General features: G+C 39.0%; 1 protein-coding gene across 1 annotated transcript in view; it reads left to right on the top strand.

Annotated features, from left to right (window-relative positions):
• Positions 1-25,391, top strand: part of asic1b (acid-sensing (proton-gated) ion channel 1b) — a 248,612-nt gene that overhangs the window by 97,317 nt on the left and 125,904 nt on the right. The gene's annotated exons all lie outside the window — the stretch shown is intronic.

Here is a 25,391-nt window from a genome sequence, read left to right as displayed (position 1 = left end):
AGTTTTTTTTTGTGCATTGCTATATGGTTGCTAGGGTGTTTTGGGTGGTTGCTGGGGCATTGGTAACTAAGGTTTTTTTTAAATGTGTTTTGTTCCTATGAGGTTGCTGAGGTGTTGTGGTGGTTGCTAGGGCATTGGTATGCGGTTGCTGTGGTGTTGTGGTTGTTGCTAGGGCATTGTTATGCGGTTGCTGAGGTGTCATGGTGGTTGCTAGGGTATTGCTTTGCAGTTGTTGAGGTGTTGTGGTGGTTGCTAGGGCATTGTGATGCAGTTGTTGTCCTGGTTCGTAGGGCATTGCTATGCAGTTGCTGAGGTGTTGTGGTGGTTGCTAGGGTATCGCTATGCAGTTGCTGAGGTGTTGTGGTGCTTTCTAGGGCATTGCTATGCAGTTGTTGTGGTGGTTGCTAGGGCATTGCTAGGCAGTTAATAAGGTTGTTGTGGTGGTTATAGGGTATAGCTCTTCGGTTACTGAGGTTGTTGTGGTGGTTGCTAGGGTATTGTTCTGCGGTTGCTGAGGTGTTGTGAGTGTTTACACAGCAGACTTGCATCTCTCGTGCGGTTGCTCAGTGATGTTTGACTTGACTAACTCTTCCAGGTGACCGAGCTGAAGGAGCTGGCGTCTGGAACTGGAGACCACACACGAGTTTTGACTTCATCTTCACATCTGACAAAATCTAATTCAAAAGAGCCCAAATTCAAAGCGACTGATTGAAAATCTCTGCGCTCTGGCCATGTGCGTTTCTAACCAGATGATGAAACGCGATGAAAAACCGGCCGCTTCATTTTCCACTTAATGCGTTTTGACATGGACGTGCAGCGCGCGGCCCGTGAGACAAACTTTGAAGATCATGTCAAGTGTCTAGAGAAACTTTCTCCATTCTTCATAATCGTCTCCTTGACTCCTTCAGTCTCTCTCACAGGCGCTGAATATGATAGAAGGGTTTCTCTTCTGCTGAGCAGTGGGAATAGAGCGCTCACACTTTAAAATCAACCTCTAATCACGAAATTACTGAGTGGAACAACTATTGATTGATTTATGGTTGTGGTGTTATTATTTTTATTGCGTATTTATTGTTATTATTAAAAGTAATATATACAGTATTCATACATTAAATAATCTTTATTAATATATTAAATATTTTAGTAATATCCTATTTGTGTTTATTATAATAATAATAATAATAATAATAATAATAATAATAATAATAATAATAATAATAATTATTATTATTATTATTATTATTATTATTATTATTATTATTATTATTAATTAAAAATTCAGCATGTCATTCCAGTCATCATTTTGGTCTTCATAATTTTCCCTGACTTTGTACCATTATTAAAATACAATTTTAATCTATTTAAAAAATATATTAAAAATACATTTAATGCTGTTATTATTTTTAATAACTATCGTTATACCACCAATTTATTGTTCTAGTTTATTTACTGTTTTCATTATTATTAAAATGAATCCATATTTACAGTATTTATAAATTCAATCATATATATATATATATATATATATATATATATATATATATATATGATTTAATTTATAAATACTGTAAATATGGATTAATTTTAATAATAATGAAAACAATATATATATATATATATATATATATATTTAAAAATAGTAATCATTTTTATTAAATATTGCTGTTATTATTATTATTATTATTATTATTATTATTATTACATTTATTACAATTTAATATGTCAATTTGACTATTTAAATGCATTAAAAACTTTATTTTTTTAATATAATGTTGTTGTTGTTGTTGTTGTTGAATATAGTAAATGAGTGTTACTTACAAAAATATTTTGAGTTGACTCATGACTACTAAATCTGGGATTCATAATTTATAATTTTGTGTTATTAGATTCTTTTTAAATTAATTATAAAAAATAAGTTTGATAATTTAAAAAAAAACATTATTAAATAAATTAATTGTTGTTACTAATAATAATTTTAATAATATGATAGTAGTCGTGAAATGTTCAGGCAGAAATCATATTTTACTGTACTTTATGTCATGCATAATGTGTCAGCTCTCTCCTGCTTGAACCGCTCTAGTGAGGGAGACACACACACACACACTCACACACACACACACTCACTCACACACAGGATTGTGTGAAATATTTCTCATTTCATTTGATGGCGACAGATGGACATATTTCAGAGCAGCTCAGCGTGTGTAACCTGTTCGGTGCGCCGCTGCGCCTCAGCGCTCCTCTGATGATCTCCTGCTTTAAACCCAGAGAGGGGAACTTTATGAACGCTTGAGAAGGAGGGATGAATAGTCCAGACCAGCCGTAATTCTCGACTCCATCAGCCTTTCCTTATCGCACCTGGAAAGAGTTCTCACACACCTACACACACCTGTGTGGCCGAGGCGAGTGTTTAATGGAGCCTTAGCGGGAGAACGCGCGCAGCTGTGTCAATGCGATAACGGGACGCTGACCCCGACATGGTCCATCTGACCCGGACCAGTCAGAGAAAGAGAGACTGAGGGACAGATGGGTCAGTTTAAACTCCTTCTAAAACGCTAACACTTCCTTACGAAAAAAGGAGATATTCTGACTAATGTTCACGCTGCTCTTCTCCAGACAGTCAATGTCAATGGAGACTCGTTGAAGTTTAGTATTGTTGAGATACTCTTATAGTTATTAGTAATATTTTAGATTTAACTTTAATAAATAATAATAAAAGTAATTAATTCATAAATTAAGTCACGTTTATTAATATATTAAATATTTTAGTAATAATTAGTAAGTGTTTTTTTTATTAGTATTAATAATAATAATAATAATAATAATAATAATAATAATAATAATAATAATTAAAATCAGCATGTCATTCTAATAATTTTCTTGGTCTATTTTACCTGACTGTAGCATTATTAAAAGGCCTTTTTATACTTTTTTTTTTTTTTTTTTACAAATATATAATATGTTTTAATATTCTATTGTTATATCATAGTATTATTACAAACATTATATATTAGTTTATTACCACTAAGTGTATTCATAAATGTTTAAAAATATGTATCTATCTATTAATAATATTCATTATTGTTTTAACAAAACTACTAAAACTTTTACTAAAATGAAAATAAAAAGCATAAAAACCCATAAAAAATATGACCAAAAGCTGCAGTTTATATCGTTTATATCAATGATAGTGAAATATCACCGGTTTGAAGCAGCAGATTTTCTGGTGCTTTAGTGAACTTTGATAAGCCTGTGGAGCTCCAGACCCTGATGAAGCCGCAGGAGGAAGTGTGTTGTGTGTGTGGAGAGAGGAAGCATGTTTATGGGTGAAGGTGAGGAGGAGCGATGGCTGATCCGCGGCTCAGATGGAGACAGGGAAGGGCCAGCTCTGCTAATAACACTAATTGCTCCGCCGGCCCAGCTGTCACTGTGGAGAGCGATGGCTCCATTCATCACATCTCATAACACAGAGAAAGAGAGAGAGACCCTGCCTGACGCAGCAGCAGCGCTCACTGACGGGGACGCTCACTGACGCATTCATCACAGCTCATAACACACACACAAAGAGAGAGAGAGAGAGAGAGAGAGAGAGAGAGAGAGAGAGAGAGAGAGAGAGAGAGAGAGAGAGAGAGAGAGACCCTGCCTGACGCAGCAGCAGCACTCACTGACGGGGACGCTCACTGACGCATTCATCACAGCTCATAACACACACACAAAGAGAGAGAGAGAGAGAGAGAGAGAGAGAGAGAGACCCTGCCTGATGCAGCAGCAGCGCTCACTGATGGGGGTGCACTCACTGAAGGGGGCGCTCACTGACGGGGGCGCTCACTGAGGGGTGCGCTCACTGAGGGGTGCGCTCACTGACGGGGACGCTCACTGACTGGGGCGCGCTCACTGACGGGGGCGCTCACTGACGGGGGCGCTCACTGAGGGGTGCGCGCACTGACGGGGGCGCTCACTGACGGGGGCGCTCACTGACGGGGGCACTCACTGACGGGGGCACTCACTGACGGGGGTGCGCTCACTGACGGGGGTGCGCTCACTGAGGGGGGCGCTCACTGACGGGGCACTCACTGACGGGGGTGCGCTCACTGACGGGGGTGCGCTCACTGAGGGGGGCGCTCACTGACGGGGCGTTCACTGAGGGGTGCGCTCACTGACGGGGGACTCTCACTGACGGGGGCGCTCACTGACGGGGGACTCTCACTGACGCATTCATCACAGCTCATAACACACACACAAAGAGAGAGAGAGAGAGAGAGAGAGAGAGAGAGAGACCCTGCCTGATGCAGCAGCAGCGCTCACTGATGGGGGTGCACTCACTGACGGGGGCGCTCACTGACGGGGGCGCTCACTGAGGGGTGCGCTCACTGAGGGGTGCGCTCACTGACGGGGACGCTCACTGACGGGGGCGCGCTCACTGACGGGGGCGCTCACTGACGGGGGCGCTCACTGAGGGGTGCGCGCACTGACGGGGGCGCTCACTGACGGGGGTGCGCTCACTGACGGGGGTGCGCTCACTGACGGGGGCACTCACTGACGGGGGCGCTCACTGACGGGGGACTCTCACTGACGGGGGCGCTCACTGACGGGGGACTCTCACTGACGGGGGCGCTCACTGACGGGGGACTCTCACTGACGGGGGACTCTCACTGACGGGGGCGCTCACTGACGGAGGACTCTCACTGACGGGGGTGCGCTCACTGACGGGGGACTCTCACTGACGGGGGTGCTCACTGACGGGGGTGCGCTCACTGACGGGGGCGCTTACTGACGGGGGTGCGCTCACTGACGGGGGCACTCACTGACGGGGGTGCGCTCACTGAGGGGTGCGCTCACTGACGGGGGCGCTCACTGACGGGGGACTCTCACTGACGGGGGCGCTCACTGACGGGGGCGCTCACTGACGGGGGACTCTCACTGACTGGGGGCGCTCACTTACGGGGGCGCTCACTGACGGGGGCGCTCACTGACGGGAGGCGCTCACTGACGTGGCGCTCACTGACGGGGACGCTCACTGACGGGGGACGCTCACTGACGGAGACGCTTACTGATGGGGCGCTCACTGACGGGGACGCTCACTGACGGGGACGCTCACTGACGGAGACGCTCACTGACGGGGACGCTCACTGACGAGGTGCTCACTGACGGAGACGCTCACTGACGGGGACGCTCACTGACGGTGACGCTCACTGACGGGGACGCTCACTGACGGGGCGCTCACTGACGGAGACGCTCACTGACGGAGACGCTCACTGACGGAGACGCTCACTGATGCATTCATCACAGCTCATAACACACAGAGAGAGAGAGAGAGAGAGAGAGAGAGAGAGAGAGAGAGAGAGAGAGAGAGAGATAGAGAGAGAGACACTGCCTGACGCAGCAGCGCTCATTGACTTCCTTCCTTCCTTCCTTCCTTCCTTCCTTCCTTCCTTCCTTCCTTCCTTCCTTCCTCCCTTCCTCCCTTCCCTCCTTTGTTTGTTCCTTCTTCCCTTTGTTCTTGCCTTTCTTTTTCCTTCCTTCCTTTCATTTTTTTCTCCCTTCATCCTTCCTTCCTTCCTTCCTTCTTTCATTTTTTTCTCCCTTCATCCTTCCTTCCTTCCTTCCTTTTTTCACCTCCCTTCCTTTTTCATTCTTCCTTCTTTCCCTCCTTCCTTCTTTCTTTCTCCCCCTTCTTTACTTATATCCTTCCTTCTTCCTCATTCCCTCTTTCCTTCATTTTTCCCCCTTCATTGCTTTTCACCTTCCATCCTTCTCTCCTTTCTTTCTTTCTTTCTTTCTTTCTTTCTTTCTTTCTTTCTTTCTTTCTTTCTTTCTTTCTTTCTTTCTTTCTTTCTTTCTTTCTTTCTTTCTTTCTTTTGCTAGTTTGCCCTTTCATTCAAAAACGTGTAGTTTTTCCCCATTATTTTTATAATTTGTGTTTAATTCTCTGTTGTTTTTATTCTATTTCTTCTTTTCCTTCTTTTTCCTTATCATTCCTTCTTTTACAATAACATTAGTGTCAATCAATAGTAGAGCAAACATCTCATCATTTTCAGCTCATTTTGCTCTTTTGCCCTTTGCTGACTCATCCTCTTCCAAGTACCGAGGCAGAGAAAAAGAAAACAAGGGAGGAGGACGAAGAGAGGGAGGAAGAGGAGATAAATGGCAGAAAGTCAGCGCTAGGCTCGTTAAAAACAGGCTAAGTTTCCTAACATGTACAGATGATGCCGAGGTGAGAGACGGCCAGTGGCACAGCCCACAATCATCACAATAAATAACAGCGCAGGAACAACAACAACATCTCACAGAAGGAAATTGGTTGGGAAACAACGCAGAAAAATTGGCCAAACTTGATCAAAGATGTGTGTGCGAACGAGAGCAGCAGTGTTTACGTGCAGCTTTCCTGCGATCAGGCCTCGAGGCGCTCAGGGAAATGCGCTGCGGTTGATGGATGCTGCTCTTACCTGATTCACTTCAACAGGCTGTAGAGATCACAGTGCAGTAAACACACACGAGTGCACGCTCAAGTGCACACAGTAAACAGGTTTGGAGCAACTCTTAACATGTTTACACTTCCTGTCAAGAGGATCCGGCATCTGTGGGTTTGCATCATGCCACCTTTTTAGCATTAATTAGTTCTGTTTAACTCAATCATCACTAGTACCAGTTAGGGTTGGTATCGAGAACCAGTTCCATTTTAGAACCGTTTGCAAATTTCCAAGAACCGTGGCATACAATAAGACCCGTGCATTTTGATTCTGTATATTGATTCCTGTGTTCGCATTCTGAACCATTCAAGCGCAAGATAACTCATTTTAAACAAGTATATTTTTATGAAAGTGACCATTATAATCGGGTAATCAAATGTATACTAATATAATGTGATTTAACCCCCTTTTTGGACATAATATATTGCATATCCTACATTACTTTCATTGTATTTGTTTATAGCCTTAAATATCAAAAAATGTTTGGTCATATCGCCCAGCCCTACTGTATAGTGCGCAATACCTAACTGAGTTCTCCTTTGTGTCTTTTTGCATTTCATTGGACCAATACATACAAAGATATGTCAGAAATATCCTTGTAAACACAGTCGTTTGTGTCTTACCTGAACCTAAACAGCTGAGAAAGAAAACACATAGCGGTATAATGGATCCGTGCAGCTCTTAAAGTGACAGCAGCCTAATATTCCTGTTCCCGTCTCTATAATTACGTTATTTAAAACAAAAATTATGTCGCTGTACATAAGTTTTGTAACTATATTTGTAAAGTATTTTTAGTAGAGTGTTGTTATATTTGATTACAGTTTCTATACCTCAATAGTTTATTTCAATCATACCTTTGTTCAGTTGCATTTATTTGTGCGAGTGCTATTCTTTTGTTTGTTCTTTTTTAATTACAGAGTGTTTACTTGACTTTAACCCTTTCTGTCACCCCTTTTTGAGAATAGATACATTATAGCAGCTTAAATGGTTGGAATTCAGGAATGCTTTGGAATATAGACCTGAGTTTGGTCATGTTTTAAAGAAGACGTTTTGTATGAAAGTATGAAAATGTTATGGATAGCTTTGGTTAGACAGCCATGTGTCTAACCAATTTGTGTTCCAAATTTGAAGTTGATATCACAAAAATGGACGTTCCTGTGAGATTTTGTTTAGGCGCTGTACCAAAAAAAAAAATCCAGCAGATTCCACCCATATTGAATAGATTTTTCTCCTGTAATAATGTGTTCTCCTGTAATAAATTGATACATTTCTATCCAAATAGACCAAACAGACACCAAATATGGAACCTTTCTGACGATATGTGTTTTGTCAAGATTAGAAAAAGTTTCGATTATTTAAACCATAAGCAAAAGTTCCTTGTGTAAATGTTCTTTAGACTGTTGATTTTTGTTCATGGTTTTCAGCTACAATTAAATATTTCGCAATAAGAGTTCAAATAAATGACATCCAAGTTCTTTTTTTCCTTATTTGGATCGAAAATTAGAATCGGTAAACGGCATTGTTAAAATCCATGCGATACCCAAACCTAGTACTACACTATGAAAAGTTACCTGGTTGCCTTAAAATTCATCAGAGTTCATTGAAATAAAAATTTTGAGTTAATATAATGAAAATTTTTTGAGATTCGACAACCTATATTAAAATATTATTTAAAGATTTTGTAAGCATGTTGGGTAATTGTGTTTTTTATTTCTGATAACACAGCCACATAGTGCTATTTTCATGATTTATCAAATTTTTTATGTGGTTCAGATACAATAATATTTTGAGTTTCTATTTATTAAACCAATTTCCTTCATTGTATCAACTCAAATTTTCAATTTCAATAAACTCATAATTTTAAGGCAAGCAGGTTACTTACTTTTTTAAGTTAAACCAACAAAAACCAACCAACACATGTTTACAGTGTCGTGCTCATAGTGTTCTAAAGAAACCTCTAAGTAGTGGAACTCAGCCTGATGGACTTGCAAGTAATTCCAGTTGTACTTCCTGTGGGGTTTGGCCAATTCTGAGTTCTGCACGACCCTGCTAACAGCCTAGCGACACGCTGCTAATGTCATAGTAGCATGATTTATGAACGTGCTTGCAATAAAACCATCATGTGGATTGAAACCATCATGTTTTATAGTTGTGCTACGCCTCATAGCAAGGCTTCATACAGAGACTTCAGAGGCCTCGTCCAAGTCAAGTCACCTTTATTTATATATAGCGCTCTTTACAGTGCCGATTGTTTCAAAGCAGCTTCAAAATATTAAACAGATAAATAATGCAACAGCGTTTGATTTGGCTGTACAGCCGCTCTGGAGAAAACCGTGATGTCATCATTCAGCTGAGTTCAGTTCTCATGTAGTGTCAATGTGGGCAGATCAGTGATATAGTTGAATATTTAGTGTCCCCAGCTGAGCAAGCCAAAAGTCAAAGAGGAGACGGTGGCAAGAAACACAAACTCCTTCAGGGCCAGAATGGAGAAAATCTCCTTTGGAGAAACCAGGCTCAATCTGGGTCCAGTTCTCCTTTGGCCAACGAACAGACAGTGTATGATTATGATTCAGGCAACATTACAAGTCATATTAGATCAGAATATTTGTCCAGTTCCTCTGGTCGTCACGCCAGAGACGGGTTTGTGGAGGATCAGAGCACTGGATGGCGTGACGATGAGGCCTTCACAGGGGACAATCTAGTTGACATGCTCTCTGCAGACACTTTAGGGCTGCGTTGGTCACGTCTAGCACAGGTCCACCATCTCATCTGGATCCTGGCCAGATTTATAATTATAGTTTCAAGACTGCTAGAGAATAATGAACGTTCAGATGAAGAATCAAGCATCCTTATTAGTTATTCCTGCAACTTGTTCGGTGGATATAAAGTTGTTTTATTGGTATTATCATGTCGTGCTGGTGGAGACTTGACTTTATTGCTCTGCTAAGCTCAACTTGCCCTAATGAGATGTTAAAAAAGGAAAGCGAGAGAAGCAGAGGCGGCTTTTATCTGCCGCTCGGCGAACGATTGGAAATGTGCTCATTATGCAGCTCCGCAAATAAGGAAGTGGGACGCGTGGCTGTAATTATCCATCAGAGAGGGACAGAGAGTCGCTTCCTCGGCTGCGTGAAATAACGGCGTCGCTTCTAATCTCCGAGATTTTCCATCCTCATTGTCAGACAGGTGGCAGAGCGTTGACGGCTCAAGACGCTGGGAAAATGTTGAGTAAGAGCTTATGACTGTTTGGACAGAATTTAATTGACAAACTCGTTTATCTTCTGTTATTCTTTCTAATGGAGTTGTTTTCCGCCTACTTTCTTTTCACACATTTATGTTTTTCCATATGTCTTGTAGATTCTCCTGCCCCTCGGGAAGCCGCTAACGCACTACAGCTAAATAAAATTAGCCCATTTATTCACAATCGCCAAGACATGGCCTGGAATTACAGCGGATCTGATTAAGGCCACAGGGCAGGGCAATCTGAGGGTCTCGCCAGTGCTAACACATCTCACTACAGTCCTAAAAGCGTATGGCCTGCTAGAAAACATAACTGTCTGAATTACCCGATCATTGGGCTCCGGGAAACATAGCAGTCGATGACAATAACATCACAGGAAATGAGTGCGAGACTCTTATCTAGGTTTGACAGCTCAGCGGGCGTCTGAATTGAACAGTGGCTCGTTTGCTTCGTGACACACTTGTTAAGTTGGGTGATGGCTAATATTCCCTGACGTTTACTAAATATCTCGCTCGATCATTGCTCAGGAAACTCTCAGATTGGTTTCATTGAAGAATTGACTTTTTCTCTTGATATTTCAGCACACTGTACCCTGTTGGGGGGAAAAAACAGCATGATGGTTAGGTATGTTTTGAAGCATGGCAGCTGGATTATGCTGGTCAAGTGAAGGCTATAAGAAACAAGCTCTGGCTCAGGACCAGCATAAACCAGTTTAAACCAGCTCATGACCAACTAAGGACCAGCATAAACCAGCTCATGACCAACTACGGACCAGCATAAACCAGCTCATGACCAACTAAGGATCAGCATAAACCAGCTCATGACCAACTAAGGACCAGCATAAACCAGTTTAAACCAGCTCATGACCAACTACGGACCAGCATAAACCAGCTCATGACCAACTAAGGACCAGCATAAACCAGCTCATGACCAACTAAGGACCAGCATAAACCATTTTAAACCAGCTCATGACCAACTAAGGACCAGCATAAACCAGTTTAAACCAGCTCATGACCAACTAAGGACCAGCATAAACCATTTTAAACCAGCTCATGACCAACTAAGGACCAGCATAAACCCTTTTAAACCAGCTCATGACCAACTAAGGACCAGCATAAACCATTTTAAACCAGCTCATGACCAACTAAGGACCAGCATAAACCATTTTAAACCAGCTCATGACCAACTAAGGACCAGCATAAACCATTTTAAACCAGCTCATGACCAACTAAGGACCAGCATAAACCAGTTTAAACCAACTCATGACCAACTAAGGACCACCATAAACCAGCTCATGACCAACTAAGGACCAGCATAAACCAGTTTAAACCAGCTCATGACCAACTAAGGACCAGTTTAAACCAGCTCATGATCAGCTGCCATGCCTCAAAACATACCTAACGAGAATGCTGTTTTTTTTCAACAGTGTAGGTGTTTGTAGCACATCTTTTGGTTTGATTAGAAATTCTGGAGCTCATATGGAGATCTCATGCCCTGGTATGCAGATGCATTTTGTAGTAGAAGATGGAGACACATTCCTGTTTACACCTGGTGTTTTAATCCGTCTCTTTTGTCCACTTTCAATCACTTCTGTCCTGATTTCTTTGAGGGGCGGGTCTGTGGGTGGGTAAATGTATGTTTTTTTTGTGTGTGTTTTTTAGACCTTTTGATCTGATGGACGAAATAAGCTTGTGCAATTTACAAAAGGAGACGACGGGAAAACACACGGAGAGCAGAATCTTTTCATTGTTTCTGCTCTGACCGCCGCGAGCCCAGCCGAACGCTGTGAGTGTGTGTTAGAAATCAGGAGTGGTGAGAGAACATTGTGCTTGGCACTTTTTTCGTCTTCACACCAAACCTGAGACTTCAGACGACTCGTAATGTTTACGCGTTAGTTCAGTAGGCGGTCTTTTGTGGCTGTTTGAACGCATTCGACCACATGAGCGCTTACATTACAAAAACAATCCGCTCAACTACCTCTGGAAGTTGTTGAAAGTGGACAAGCTTAAAACATTTTAAACCCCGCTCACACCTAGCATATGTTTTTTGTCTAAAGTAGAAGACTTTGGTTTCAGCTCATGGCTGCTGTTTGCTAGGAGAAACATTTAAGACCTCGGAGACTTTTAGTGTTGCATGTGAAAACTTTGGCAACAAAATAGCAATTTGAACACCCTAGCAACCATCCAGAACTACATAGCAACTACCTAGAACACCTTATTAACTGAACAGCAAGAACCCATTAGATCACTAAAGGGAATGTGGACCAAGTGGAAACCTTATTGAAAGGTTTTTTATTGTGTTGCTGTCTAGCCCTTATGTTGTATTCGGGTCATTTTGACCCGGAGAGGATATTCTCTTTCGTGAAAAGGTTAGTTAATGTAATCCCATTGGATTAAAACACATTGACTTTTTTCTTCACGCAGGGTACACTGCAAAAAATACACTTCTGACGTAGTCATTTTGTCTTGTTTCTAGTGTAAATATCTAACAATTCTTAAATCAAGATGCATTTACTATACGTAAAACGACAAGTAAAACGTGCGTTATACGTAAGTAAACAAGGCAAGATATTTTTTTTTTTTTTTTTTGAAAATAAAATCAAAATGAAGTGAGTTTTTGCTTAAAACAGGCAAAATGATCTGCCAATGGGGTGAGAAAAATAATCTTGTTTCTGATTGAAATCTTGTTTCCGTCCCAAACATAAATAATATTATTTTTCTCACCCCATTGGCAGATCATTTTGCCTGTTTTAAGCAAAAACTCACTTCATTTTTATTTTATTTTCAACAAAAAAAGAAAAAATATCTTGTAATTTTACCCAGAAAACAAGCAAAAATATTTTATATCAATTTACTGATCTAGTAAATGCATCTTGATTTAAGAATATTTAGATATTTGGACTGGAAACGAGAACAAAACACAAAGCATTTTTTTTGCAGTGTATAATTTCTTCTCTGATATTTTTTAGATATTGTTTTTTACGTTTCGGGTTATTTTCCCCCACCTTGTTACACTTGTGGTGTTCCCGGTCAATAATGACCAGAGTCTACCAAAAAAAAGCTCATAAATCTTATGTTTCGTGCCATATTCATGAATAATTTAGTCAATATTCAATAAAATATTACAACAATCTGCCACGCTAGTGTGCGTTAATGTTTAACCAGGAAGTTTGTTTTGAAAGGCTTTTATCTTGTACAAAATGGCGGTCACACTAGTTTGCCCCATCAAAAATGACCAGCCTACAAAAAAAAAAAATTCTCATAAATCTCACATTATGCTCAAAATATGGTATTGAGTCTTTTTCTTTCAATTAGGACAGGTTTTGTATTTATTATTGAAAGTGACTGATTGTAGGTCACGTCACGCCTAGATTTAGGCCGCAACGTGTCAAACTTTAAGCCACAAGCTACCAATGCATAATGTGGAGTTCAGCCCAATGTTTCTCATGTTTTTCTCCTTAAGACCCTCTCGTTTGTCCATCAGCTCCGTTTTAATCTGAAGGCGGCAGGCGGCCTGATAAAATGTCTAGCAATTACCACCAGCCGCCCAGAGCTGGTGTCGCCAGCTTATCTTAGCCTCTCACGCTCCGCTGCGGCCTCAGCCCATTCTCCAGAACCCCATCAGATATGTCAGGACGGTGCCACGCCACGTATAACCTGACCCGAGACCCCGAGACCTGACGGATCCGGCCGTCCTGTCTCCTCTCTCGTCTGTGAGTTACGGATTCTATTGCAAACTCTATCTCGAGTCTCCGTCAACGTCCGGTTTCTTTTCGTCTTCCTTTGAGCGAAACAAAGTTGGATTGAGGAGCGAGTGAATTCGCCGGAGGTTTCCGCGTCCAAAGACCTTGATTAGCCTCAATCTAGGATTTAATTGCTTACTACCCCGTGCAACTACAAACCATTAAGAGAAAATTAAGACTCTGTGATTAAGCAGACGCTATTCTCTGTCCTTCTTCTCATAGATTTTCCCATAATGCTTTGAGATAAGATTAACTGGGACGACTGCACTTCATTTTCTTTCTTTCTTTCTTTCTTTCTTTCTTTCTTTCTTTCTTTCTTTCTTTCTTTCTTTCTTTCTTTCTTTCTTTCTTTCTTTCTTTCTTTCTTTCTTTCTTTCTTTCTTTCTTTCTTTCTTTCTTTCTTTCTTTCTTTCTTTCTTAAATAATTATATAATTATTATATAATTATTATAATTATAATTATTTAGTTAGTTAAATATAATAAAAAATGCATAACTAATTAGTGTAATTACTGACTGGCTGTTCATACGACAACAATAAAGATACACATTATGAATTTAGGCGGTAGTAATTTATAAATATTAATGAATCAATGTGTAATTTACATTAATGTTATAGTTAATAATTATTCACCTCAAAAAGACTATAAAACTGTTTTAAATGTAGCTGTTTAGTGATATTTGTTTATATCTTTTACTATCTTATCTTAATTAAGATAAGATAGTACATTTAAATTTGGCAATTAATTTTTTCCAACATTTTATTTATTTACTTTAACTAATATTGTATTAGTAAATAAGATTGCATTTGTTACCTCTAAAAAATTAATTATTATTAATATATATATATATATATATATATATACACAATATAAAACCATTTTAAATGTGTTTATTAATTTGTTAATATTTATTATTATTATTCATGAAGTTTTAATTTGGCAATGGAATGTTTACCCCCCCCCCCACTACCACCACCACCATTAATATAATTTAATTTATTAATTTACTTATATATCTTATTTATATCTTTTTTTTATTTACTTACATATTTTCTATTTATGTATTTTTATTTATTTGTATTAATGTTATATAGGATAATTGTTAGATTACATTTTTTTAAATTACAAATATACGTTTATAGTTAAACTTTATAGTCTTATGTATAGTTTTAAATGTATGTATTCATTTATTTGTTGTTGTTATTATTATTATTATTATTATTATTATTATTATTATTAGCAGTGTGAATGCATAACCCCCCCCCCCCCCCCCCCACACACACACACACACACATTTTTTGGGAAAAGTGCTAAAACAATCATTAAAGGTGCATTAGTATTTTTGATTTTTGCTGTAAAATTTCCAACAACCACCAGGCCAGCAGCCGCTGAGCGAACGCACAGAATAAGGTCATAACATCATTTTAAACACACTTAAATGTATCTAATGTGATAAACAGAGCAGCGTTACCTCATACTCAATAGCGGAAAAGTGGAAATGGCTCCGGCGACTGTGTCCCTTCATAATAAAACACACGCGCTGCTCGCGTGTGTTTGTGTAAAAACCGCTCCAGCAGCCTTGCTCAGCTCCTCAACACACGGTCCTGCTCTGCTTCACTTCACCAGTAACGTTAATAACCTCATCCATGAACATGATTTCTGCCCGAGTCTTATCGAGTCTTCACAGGCTGTGAAGTGAAGATCAGCATGTCCCAAGATTTTGCGCTCAGAACTTGGCGTCATCAAACTACACCTTTGTTTTGCATAGTAGACGTGCAACTGGAATCATTATGAGGAATCAGAACATGACTGATTAAATTCTTCATGTTTCCCGTAGGGTCACGATGGTGTTCTTCAAAGCGTCTCCTTTTGTGCTGCACAGTAGAAATAAAGTCCTACCGTTAAGAATGACATATTTACCCGTATCCAGGTACTCAAGTGTGTTTCAGAAGCTGCTCAAGCGCTCATAACAAAATTGAAATGAACACGTCTCAGACAGACACACACAAACTGTGACAAAGTGTGCAACAAAACTGCAAATGTAAACAAATAATGTGGCTGTGACACTTTCTAAAAGCAGAAATGTCCCCGGCGCTCTCAGGGAAACCGTCATAATTATGCAGTCATTACAGCAGCGATCGCAGCATGAAGTTAGCATAAAAAGTCCAACTGAAAAGCCCACTTAATTTGTGGAATAGAGGCGGAGAAGCCCATGCGGTATTTAAAGCACTAAATGTCAATTACATGGATCCTTAACATTTATGATGTGCTGGCCTTTCTAATACCGGAGTTTCCTGCCCCAAACGCCTCCTCGCATCTATACATAGTAACCTTTCACTTGAGCTCCGTTACACTGGAAGCAAGTCTGTTTGAAAACAGGAACAGCAGGTATTAAGAGCAGAATGCAGAGAAGACAGAAAGTGTTTCCCTTTATAAAACAGCGGGTGAGGTTGTTCACACCTCTCTGGAAGAGCGGTTGCTCATGTCCTGGATAATCCGTAGCGACTCGCCTATGTTAGCACCTTCATCCGGTCGGACTTGTCGCCTGAGGTTATCTCATGTCAAATGTGTTGATGGATCAAACCGCTGAGGGTGCGGAGCTGTAGAGGATGGGACCACATGGAAAGATGAAAATATTTCTGTTTTGTACATGTAGTGTTTTTTTTTCCCCCCAGACATGTCGTTTGTTTGCTTTGTTTAGAAACAGGGTTGTCATTTGTTTCAATGTTGCATTTCCTTCTCGGGTTTGGGTCGCTTTCACACGGCAACATTTCAAAGTGTAAAACTGTCCTCTTATTGGTCAGTGTTCACGACACGTTCCTCTGTATCATCCAATCATGGAAACATTGTATGTGGGTGGGACGAGACCCTTTTTAAGACCAATGATATTGGACCCACTTACTTTTACCGTCTATAATTCACTACCCCTAACCAATAAACACTTTTTTAGTAAACATGGGTTTGACGCTTTATTTCCAATTTTTTAACGTTTTTATTGAAAATACATTCGTTTCCGATGCGAAAAGGGAGTAGAGCGAGTTCGGCAAAAAGTAGATTCAAACTTCTGGTCGATTTCTGTCAAAACTTCCTGCCATGCGTTTTACCCCTACACCATTGTCACTGTAAAATGTTGGTGATTTTTGTCTGGCCCAACTAGACGTTTAGTAAACAATATGGACTATTTGCACTTAATGTAAATTGTATTTACTCCAGTCAAAATTTCGTGGGGACCCACCTACATTTCTTTTGCTTATGACGACCATGCGTCCAATAATATGGATTAAGTTCTCTGGCTTATCGTGTCTTTATTTGCCATGACAAGTGTTGGGAAAAGTTACTTATTGCGTTACTCCCTTAAAAAGTTACTAATCCCATTACTTGGTTACTTTTTATGGGAAGTGATTACCTGTGCCTTACTTTTCCTCATCTAAGCTGGGCTTACTCGTTTGATTTTTAATACCAAAAAAGTTCTATTTTGGGCAAATGTTAAAGCCCTTTCATACCAGCAGAGGTGGACAAAGTACACAACTTCATTACTTGAGTAAAAGTAAAAATATTATCGGTCAAATATTACTCCATCACAAGTGAAAGTTGTAAAACATAATTTTTACTTAAGTAAAAGTACAGAAGTATTTGTTTTCAAAAGTATTTAAGTATCAAAAGTACATTTCCTTTTTTATGTCAACGCATAATTTTATTGTTGTATAAATGCACATTATGCCATCATGGTTTAAGCCAGTCAGTGATGCTCCATCTGACATACTAGCATACAACTAACTTAAACTAATTTAAAGACTTGTTTAAAAGTTACAAAGCTGCTGTCACTAGGGCCGAATGCACGGATCCAATACACATCTGATAATCTCCCAACTTTTTACGTTCACTTAAGACATAATCAGCTTTATGTGAATGCTCGACAAAATTAGTATTTTGATATCCGTCTTCCATTTTGCTATAAACTATAAAACAGTGTTCATAAAATGCTGGGAAATCATTGAACTTCACGCGACCCTACTAGAGTGATTCCTGAAAGGCTTTCTGTAAAAACCCAAACACCTTTAAAAGAAGAAAAAAATCATCCGCTGACTTTCAAAGCTGCTACAGAAACGACTTTCGACTTTGAGGACCTTGATAGAAATGTAGTGGAGTAAAAAGTACGATATTTGTCTTTCAAATGTATTGAAGTTAAAGTCATACGTTTCCAGAAAAAATAATACTCAAGTAAAGTACAGATACTCAAAAAGTGTACTTACGTACAGTACTCGAGTAAATGTACTTAGTTACTGTCCACCTCTGCATACCAGAAGTGAAACGAATAAGCCTCAGGCTGAAGGAAATGCACATTCACAGATGTACAGTAGAGGGCGCAGCTCAAACAAATCTTTCAGCTGTGCTGGTGAAGAACGTTTTTACTTCAGCAATAAAACAAAGCAAAAAATGAAACAAATTTGATGTTCACTCAACGGCATTTTTGCTTACTAGTATAGTTGAAGAGAGTAGTCATTCAATAAATGGGAAAATAAAGTAAATTGCGTTTGAAAAAGTAATTCAGATATTTTGTTGTAAATTTAAAAGTAACGCGTTACATAACTCAGACTTGTAATGCGTAACCCCCAACACTGCTCATGAACACTTCCACAAGTCTAGACTTGATTCCCACTCTGAATTATATATATATATATATATATATATATATATATATATATATATATATATATATATATATATATATATATATATATATAGCAGTTAGAGTGGGAATCAAGTCTTTTTCGTGGCAGCATTCTTGAAATGCAGAGCAAAGACCCCATTAATTGTTTGGCTCTTAGTATGAATATGTTAGCGTCACTGTTATTTATAAGCTACTGTGCTCCAAAACAAAGATAATTCACATTTAGGAGTTATACTGTAAGCATTCAAACCTTGCAGTCTCTCATTTCCACCAATATGGATCAACGATTCGGATGATGTCTCTCTGTCACTCAGATTTTCTGTCCAATCAAATGCTCTCTAGCATCTGAAGGCAATCTATGGAAGTTTTTTCCTGACAAAATTCAAATGCTTAAAAAAATCAAGTAATAAATCAAACATAAATAAATCTTAAAACTGCTCATTTGATAAATCAAATGCTCATATTATTAAATAATAAATTAAACTCTCAAAACAATACAAAAAAAATATATAAATCAAATGCTCAAATTAATTGAACAATACATCAAACTCTCAAAACTGCTGCTCAAATGATAAATCAATTATGAAATAATGCCATTTCATTTCCTCATTCGGAAACGCATGAACCGTGTCAAAAATCGAATTCATTATCAACCCAGTATAAACCTGTCCTGATTAAATATATAATCCAATGCTCAAATCATAAATCAAACTCTCAAATGATAAATCAAATGCAAAAAAGGAAACCGCGAACAGCAAATGATGAATCAAATGCCAATGAGGAGCGTAAATCAAGCGGAGCTTTGAGACAAAAGAGATCAAGATCAGTCAGGTTGAGAACATATCCCCATGCCTGTTAGCCTGACAAGCCAGACCCACATCAAGATGTTTGGTCTGGAAACTCACCATTGACAGCTCAATCCGAGGGGCGGATAAACGGTTGTCTTTCAAACTCCCTCTGCACGCGATAGGATAGCACTACAACCAACCAGAGCAACGAAGAATGCGAAGCGGAGCTAGTTGATATTTAACTTAAGAGTGACTTCAGTGCCGTTCTTTGTTCTTTTCTCAGAGAAAAGCTTAACTCCAAGTCTTCCAGAGTCGTGGCCAAAGCTGATTCGAAAGACCGCCGTTCGCCAGTTTCTGTGTTTACTAGAAGCATGCAAACGCAACTCGGCTGTCATTATGTTAAGCCCCGCCCACCGACTATACACGATGTGATTGGCCCGACCAGAGTTTTTTTTTCCAGCTCACAAGTCTATTGAGAGTTGCTAGACGATACTCGCTGCAAATTAGATTGGCTGCCGCTAGGGTGCGTCTAGATTTCTAGATGTTTTGGTTCGGTGGTAAAATGCCAGTGTGAACACTAAGCTGACCAGGACTAAATGTTTTTAATTTTTTTATAGTCCGGACCAAACAAACACCCTTAGGGTGCTTTCACAGTAGCACTTTTGGTGCGCACCTGGGTTCGATTGACATCAGAGTTCGGTTGGTTTGGATGATGTGAACGCGGCCTTCCGAACTCGGGTGCGAACCGTACTCAAGTCCGCTTAAAAAGGTGGTCTGGGGTTCGGTTCATGTGAATTCTGGTACGGTTCTGATGTGAACGCAATTGTACTAAACCGCGGACGTGAACCACTATTAATGACGCATGATTTGATAAAAATGTGTTTTGTGTGTGTTTCACTCATTTACCTGACGATATACACTGACATACTGCAAGCAGAGCTGTAGATCTCATCTCTGCTCGACTTCGGCGTTCTTTAGAGCATTCGCGGCAGAAAGACGCAAGTGCCATAACGTACTGAAGCTTTGGTAACAAAACCAACAGTTGAAAAACAAAAATATAGTGACGGGAGCAAAGCTATGCATTTCAACAACTTCACGTTTGCTGCCGTTACTAAGCAACCGGGTAAACAGCTGCTTTTTTGATGACGCAAACAAACCCCGGTTCGGACCCAAATAATATAATATGAACACAGTCCAGCGGGGGCAGGGGGAGGGGGAGCAATCGACCCAAGTGTGAAAGCACCCTCAAAGTCCATCCTTGTGTCACAGGTTTCTAAATCCATCGGTAGTCAGTGAGTAACGTATAATATCCACATGTACTGAGCTGCGTGTAGCCGGGGCTGACGGCTACGCTAGCCGCGCCATCTGGCTAATCTGCTTCTGCTACGCTAAGGCTCGATGCAGGCAGTAAGTGTGTAAAACGCAGATGCTAACGTTTCTGGATTCAGACAGGCCCGCTCACGTCCGCTACAGGCGGTTTAAGCTGCGTTTCGTTCCTGGCGCGGCGGCAGCAGGGCACAGGCGTATGTAGTGTTAATTAACTGCGGGATCCGGGAGTTCACTCGGAGAGGAAGCCAGCCGAAACCTCCTAAACCTGGATCCTCCATTGAGCCCCGGGAGACTAATTGTGTGAGGGATGTGTTTGTGAGTCGAGATGAAAAGGAAAAGTATGTGTGTGTGTGTGTTTGTGTGTGGGGGTGTGTGTGTGAGTGTGCATGTATCTGCGCACTGAATAGTTTTGAATTGAAAATAGATCAGGGATGTGCAGATGTATTCTTGTGTTGGAAACAGATAGAGCTGTGGTTTTTGACTTCTTCGTGTGACTGGGAAAGCTTGTAGCGGGACAATCAGATACAGCACAAGATTTCAGTACCACTTTACAATAATCTTTCATAGCTAACTCTTTTAGTTAACATGAACTAAGAATGACCGGTATGAAACGAACTATTTTAATACATTATTAAAATCCAGCATCGTACGTGTTAACAAATGAGACCTTTGTGTAAAGTGTTACAAAAAGTTTGAAAGATATTTTAATGTTTTCTTATTTAGTTTGGTTTGTTTTTAGATCAAATTATTTTTATTATTAGTATTACAGACATTTTATCTGTTGACATTTAAATGCTTTTATTTTGTATATATATATATATTTTTAAATTCTATTAGACATTATATATATAGTAGTTTATTTTGTTTACAGTTTTTGTATTTTTATATTTTTTGTATTATAATTATTTATATTTAAGTTCTTATATTTATTATTGATATATACAGTAGCCTAGCATTATTAATAAATATTATAACATTCAAATTTTTAATTTTCAAGATTATAACTTTAAATTACTCTTTAAACATTACAATTTAAACCTTTTTTTTTATCAATTTATTGTTTTATTTTAATTTTTGTGTTATTTCCTCTTAATGTTTTTAATACCATTTAATACCTTTTTGTATATACTGAAAAAAAATATTTAGAATTTTTTTTACCTGGTTGCCTTAAAATTTTGAGTTCATTGAAATTAAAATTTTGAGTTAATACAATGAAAATGTTTTGAGATTCGACAACCTTTATTAAAATATTATTAAAAGATTTTGTAAGCATATTGGGTAATTGTGTGTGTTTTAATATCTGATGACGCAGTGAAACATGATTTATCAAATTTTTTACGTGGTTCAGATACAAAAATATTTTGAGTTTCTATTTATTAAACTAATTTCCTTCATTGTATCAACTCAAATTTTTAATTTCAATAAACTCAAAATTTTAAGGCAACCAGGTTACTTACTTTTTTATGTTAAACCAACAAAAAACAAAAAAATTTTTTACAATGTAGCATTATTTTTATGTTTTCAAGTTGTGTTTATTTTTTGTGTGTGTTTTCGTGTGTGTGTGTTTTTGTGTGGGGTGGGGGGGGGGCATGTGGGTGACATGAGGACACAAATGTGTACACTGTAAAAATAATTTGTTGTTTTTTGTTGGTTTAACTTAAAAAAGTAAGTAACCTGGTTGTCTTAAAATTATGAGTTAATTGAAATTAAAAATTTGAGTTGATAGAATGGAGAAAATTTGTTTAATTAATAGTAACTCAAAATATTATTGTATCTGAACCACATACAATTTTTGATAAATCATGAAATATAACTATTTGGCATGTTTCACTGCGTCATCAGAAATAAAACACACAATTACCCATTATGCTTACAAAATCTTTTAATAATATTTTAATAAAGGTTGTCTAATCTCAACAAAATTTCATTAAATTAACTCAAAATTTTATTTTTCAATGAACTTTTTTTCTAAATATTTTTTTACAGTGTATAATGACATGGGTATGACACCGGTATTACAAGGAGAGGGTGAAATATGAGGACATTGGCCATGTCTCCACTTTTCAAAATGCTTATAAATCATACAGGAGGAGTTTTTTTTGAGAAAGTAAAAATGCAGAATGTTTCCTGTGATGGGTAGGTTTAGGGGCAGGGGCATTGTAAGGGGATAGGAAATACGGTTTGTACGGTATAAAAACCATTACGCCTATGGAATGTCCCCACATTTCACAAAAACAAACGTGTGTGTGTGTTTGATGTGGTCTCAAAACAGTCAATATAGTCAATATTTATCTATAACAATGTAGTACTTTTCATTCATTTGTGAAACGTGTGAAAACATTTTGAAATCGAGAACTCATCATCATTTTACGGCTCTTTCACAACAAGCTTTCAAATGTAAGAAGCAGTGAAAATCCTCATGCGTTTGACTGACTGTCCCACTTCTCCCCAGAGAGAGATCCGTGGAACTCCGAGGCGCGTCAGCGGAGCGCCGGCTCTGCCGATCCGTTATCTCGCAGGCATCAGTCAGAGAAGTTAATGGCTGCCGCTTTCCTTACATCTGCACAACCGCCCGAGTTTCTATCTGACAACGCCGACCGTCTCCTGTCACATCTGCCAGACGCACCCGTCTCATTTGCATACGTCCAGCAGCCACTTACCGTTCATCTGAGCGCTAGCTCTGAGGTGAATTACTGCGACATGATTTACAATGACTTCTCAATTAGAGAGCAAACCGTGAATGTGACCAATGCGAGAGCAGCAGATGCTGATTCCTGTGATGTGGGAGTCAAATCTCAAGCGTCTCCGCGAGCATCTGCTGCGCTACACCTGAGCTCCGCGCGAACGTCACTCACTTCGGTGCTGTAGGAGATTTGTGTGTGTGAGGAGAACTCCAGCACTGCAGTGGATAGTATGCTAATGAGATCTATCCGCGCTGGTTTGCATGCAGCGTTTGTAGGTTCATGACGGGTCAGTCGAGTATAGTGGTGCTTTCTGGCTCTGATTTACATTATGATTCAGACTCATGAATGATTCCAGGCTTGGGTCCCAAATGATGCACTACACACTATGCACTTACCAATGCGCTGTGTTCTCAACCGTGCTGTGTATGAATTTTATCAGGTTATTTTGTCTTTCAACATTCTTCAGTGGAAAAGAAACTACGTTTTTTTTTTTGAGGAAAACGTTCCAGGATTCACCACACAATGGACTTCAATGCCAACCAAAATGTTGAAGATCCAAATCAATGCAGTTTCAAAGGGCTTCAGAGGCTCTACACGGTCCCAGATGAGGAATAGGGTCTTATCTAGTAAAACCATCGGCCATTTTCTAAAAAAATAATAATAAATGTATATACTTTTAACCTAGGTTGCGCTGCTTTGCGGTGTTACGTAATTTACGTAACGGATTACGTAATCACGTCGGATAGGTCATGCTAGACGTGGGCAGATCACTTGCGCACTGTGGCTCGGTCGTTTAGATTTTTTGTATGGTAATATAATAATTTAGCTCAGTTAGAGAACATAGAACAGTGTTGAGGAGCTGTCTGACAAGATGACGACGGAGTGAGTTTATCATTGTACAGTTTTGTTGTTGTGTTTTTCATTAAGAATGATATAATAATGAACCCACCATTCAAGAGAATTGGCGCTAATTCTAAACCAAAAGGCACGGCCGCAATCGTTGATCCGTCATTCACGGTGTGTGTCCACTGGCTCGTTTTCAGTGCACTCATAGGAATTCATTGAAAACACTCGCTTTGCTCCGCCCCATTGTGAATGTTCGAGCGGCCGCATTTTACTTTCGGCTTAGAATTAGCGCTTTAAAAGCCCACGTCGGGGATACTGTTATTAGCGGTGTTGTCACACGTCGATTAACCGGTGGGAAAATTTCCTCACCGTCACAACCCGTGTGTGTATTGTGTGTGTGTGTGTGTGTGTGTGTGTGTGTGTGTGTGTGTGTGTGTGTGTGTGTGTGTGTGTGTGTGTGTGTGTGTGTGTGTGTGTGTGAGCCTGTTTATGTGGTTTATGAGGACACACATTTGTATAACTATATGATTATTACACTGGTATAACACTATAAATTATGGTTTATGAGGACATTTGATATTTGACATTTCAAATGTCCTCATATTTCAAATAGCTTTAAAAACAGACTAAATTATGTTTTTTTAGAAAGTAAAAATGCAGAATGTTTCCTGTGATGGGTAGGTTTAGGGGTAGGGGCAGTGTAAGGGGATAGAAAATACAGTTTGTACGGTATAAAAACCATTACGCCTATGGAGAGTCCCTGTAAACCACATAGACCAACGTGTGTGTGTGTGTGTGTGTGTGTGTGTGTGTGTGTGTGTGTGTGTGTGTGTGTGTGTGTGTGTGTGTGTGTGTGTGTGTGTGTGTGTGTGTGTGTGTGTGTGTGTGTGTGTTAAAACAGCAAATGCCAAAATCTTTACCAAGTTTCATACCACTGAGATGAAGTAAAAAACAAACAAACGTTTCAATAAAAAATGACCGAACAATGGTTCTAAATATATGCTATTTTTAGTTACTTTTTACTTTTTTTATTATTAAAAGCTCTTAAATAATTAATTTAGTAATTAAAATGTAGTTATTTGTGGCTATTTTCAAATTAGATATGATGAAAATAATGAGGAATCTGTGATTCACAATAATAACTCATCATATTTGAGTCATTTAACAGAACCGAATGACATTCAGGCGTAAGAATCACTCATTGGTGATTCAGACTACAATTGTCATATTATATGTTTGATGTTTGCAGTATAGTTCAGCTAATATAGAATTGTACAGATTTATTAACACAAAATTCTTACGATTGACACAATTTTAGGAAGATGTGATTGGCAAAACACCTGAAATAATGTTCTCTATGAAAGTTTCTAAATGAATAGTACACTGTAAAAAATTATTTAGAAAAAAGTGACCTGGTTGCCTTAAATTTTGAGTTAATTGAAATTAAATAATTCAGTTAATACAATGAACATTTTTTGAGATTCAACAACCTTTATTAAAATATTATTTAAAGATTTTGTAAGCATATTGGGTAATTGTGTGTTTTATTTCTGATGACGCAGTGAAACATGCCAAATAGTGCTATTTTCATGATTTATCACATTTTTATGTGGTTCAGATA

This window comes from Pseudorasbora parva, chromosome 14, assembly GCF_024679245.1.
Source record: "Pseudorasbora parva isolate DD20220531a chromosome 14, ASM2467924v1, whole genome shotgun sequence".
Lineage (NCBI taxonomy): Eukaryota > Metazoa > Chordata > Actinopteri > Cypriniformes > Gobionidae > Pseudorasbora > Pseudorasbora parva.
Note: the sequence above shows the minus strand (reverse complement) of the source record. Positions and strands in the feature narration are given on the sequence as shown.